Source organism: Fukomys damarensis, unplaced genomic scaffold (assembly GCF_012274545.1).
Source record: "Fukomys damarensis isolate Sample0158 unplaced genomic scaffold, DMR_v1.0_HiC HiC_scaffold_4, whole genome shotgun sequence".
NCBI classification, from domain to species: Eukaryota; Metazoa; Chordata; class Mammalia; order Rodentia; family Bathyergidae; genus Fukomys; species Fukomys damarensis.
The window spans coordinates 12,744,239-12,747,151 of NW_022900916.1; the positions used below are offsets into that span (position 1 = coordinate 12,744,239).

A 2,913-nucleotide genomic window follows, 5' to 3' on the forward strand; every position below is an offset into this window, starting at 1 on the left:
CATTTCTAACTGGGAAACTGATCTTTTCCCCAGGCTGTCTTAATTCCACGGCTTCCACCCCAGATCAGATAAAAAGACACCATGCACAACCTCCAACTAAATCTTCTTGTAGCCCAGACAGTGAAGCAGAGGTGTGACACTAGAAGACTTTAAAATTGCAGCTCTTTCTGGATCTCCCGTGGGGGATCTGCACTCTTCTTCAAATAGGCCTCTTCCTCAGGAGTCAGAGTCACCTGCACAGCATCTGAGACCCCATTCTGTCCCAAGACACAAGGAACACTAAGGAAGACACCATCCTTCATCCCACAGAGCCCCTTTATCATGGTGGAAATTGGATGCACCCTCCTAGGATTCTGTCCTATCTGCCACAGACACACCAATGGTGCAGGATTTATAGACTTTTAGTTTGGTCACTTCGTAAGCGTGTCAACCACCTGTTTGTGAACCTCTTTGCAATGCTCCTTGGTCCCCATCACCTCCTGACTTGGTGGGCAGATTGTCCAGACACCAGCAACATTCACTCTACTCCGCACAGGCACACTGGACTGGAATCTCCATGCTTCCCTCGGATCCACCCATGACAGCTTAGCGGGTGAACTCCCAGCCTTGCCCTCATCAGGAAATGGAACGAGGCTGAATCCAGACTGCAATCACTTCCAATAACACAACTTTTGGGAAAATCACTTATCTTCCAAGCCACATAGGTCAAGATTACTACTGTATTGGAAACAACAAGCAACTTGCAGTTTGGGCCGTACTTTACAACATTAGGAATGATGAATTGAAAGATGTTCACATTACGCTGGACTAAATTGAGGCTGCTTTCTCCCTCTTGCTGATGTGCCCCAGCTGTGATAATAATCAACTTGGTGTTTGCAGTTACATTATAGTCTTTGCTAGAGACGATTTTTGGTGTAGGAGATCCATCATCTCTCTCTTCAATTTGTCTTCTACGATGTCAACAAGAGCAAGTTTGACTGCCAAGTCCTTCATTAAGATTCTGATGGCATGGGCCATGTCAGCAGCACCAACCCCAACAACTATAATCTTATTCTGGGGGACTTTTTCTTCCTTAAGGAGATTTACACTCAGCTGGTCCTTGACCTGATCCATCTTAGACAGAACCAAATGGAACCAGAAGTGCCTTCTGGGCAGGCATTGTGGCCTGAGGTTGTGAGGTCTGGAATTGGCAGTAGCGGCTCCAGCCTGTAGTAATTTTCAAAAATTTAAATATTGACATGTTTTGATCAAACTTTGCACCCCTCTGTGATCCAGTCACTACCCCTCACACACCTCCAGGAGTCTCTGGGGCCAGTCAATTGACCACTAAGATGAACTGGCACATGTCTTATGCCTTCTAGGCGGAAGAAAGGCAGCCATGAGGAAGAAGATGACTCTCCGCAGTGACTCCTTAGTTGTGCTGTTACTTCTGAGCACTTAGCAGAGAGCTGGATCAGGAGCAGCCGTGCAGAAGAACGGGAGAAAGGGAGCGAGAGCATGCTGGCTGTCTCCACCGACGCAAGTCTAGAAGACAGGTGAGCAGCTTAGTTGCCTCTTCCTAAGTTAAGCTCTCTGTAGTCATTCACAGGGTGCTTCCTACTATTTTTTGCTTATTTATTTGAGCTGCTGAGGATCGAACTCATGGCCTTGCACATGCTAGGCAAGTGCTCTGCCACTGAGCCACACTCTCAACCCCACAGGGCACTTCAGAGGATCACATATTTGAATTAGCAGCACATCCATGAATGCTCTCCCTAAGGCACTGTTGGATCAGAAGGCTTCTTGCCTGGTCTTTTAGGCCCGTATTCAGGCATAGCTGCTGCAGACACTTTCAGTCACAGGGACAAATAACCGTTCAGGTGCTATCACGAGTTTAGGTTTTACAAAGACAACATGAAATATGGCTAGATGTGGGGCTGAGCCTATAAACGTAGTATACATTACATACTTACATTAATTAATATGATAATAAGTATCAACTTCATATATACATAGGGCATATACTTCATTATGACTCACAGTGTGGTTTTGGTATGAATGATACTGAATTGGCTAGGATAGGAACTTTCTCTTCTGGATCTATTGTGATTCTCTTTAAAATCTTTGTGCATGAGCTGGGCGTGGTGGCTGCCCTAGCACTCGGGAGGCTGAGGCCAGAGGATTGCAGGACAGTTGGAGACCAGCCTGGGCTACACAGTGAGTTCCAAAGCAGTCTGAACTACATAGTGAGACCCTCTTTCAAAAAACAAAACAAAACAAAACAAAACAAACCTTTGTGCATGTTATAATCCTCTTTTGTGTTCCACATGATTCTGCTTTGCAATGTGTGTTCCTTCCTTGTGGTAGAATTGATTAATTGTTGAAAATTCACTGCTGCTTTCTGTGCAGTTGATAAAAAATTACTTCCCAGGAGTAGGTGTTGATACAAGCTGCATTAGTTCTTCAGTTGCTGTTTTCTATGCTTCCAGTGAGAGTTCTTTTAACAACTTCAGCAGAAGTGAAAGTGTACATTACTATCCCACACACTCAGTGTATGTGTATGAACAACCTAGTCTTTATGGAAACTTCTGTCTCCATTTACTTGTTAGTAGAAAGGTTTGAGCATGGGCAGTCTGATTCCAGAGCCTGTGCCCTTGGTTACCACCTCCTGCCTCTTAAAAAAATCACTCTTTTCCCAGTGCAAATTGGCCTCATGGCTGTTAGCATTATCTGGAGTGGTTTCTCTGTCCTCAGTGCAGCAATCAGAAGAATTACATGGATTATCCTGTATTTTGATAGATTTAACTTCTGATTGATTTAACATTTGCAATAAAATTAACTCTGCTATGCAGAAGTGTAGTTTTTGAACTTTTCTGCATTATCCAAATCTCTATGAACGGTAGTAACTTTGGACTCCAGTGAACAGGTTTTCAT

At 44.2% G+C, this 2,913-nt stretch overlaps 1 pseudogene; it reads right to left on the bottom strand.

Moving 5' to 3' along the window:
- Positions 1-149: 149 nt before the first annotated feature.
- On the bottom strand, positions 150-1,113 carry LOC104855214 (annotated as a pseudogene).
- Between the last annotated feature and the right edge of the window lie 1,800 nt (positions 1,114-2,913).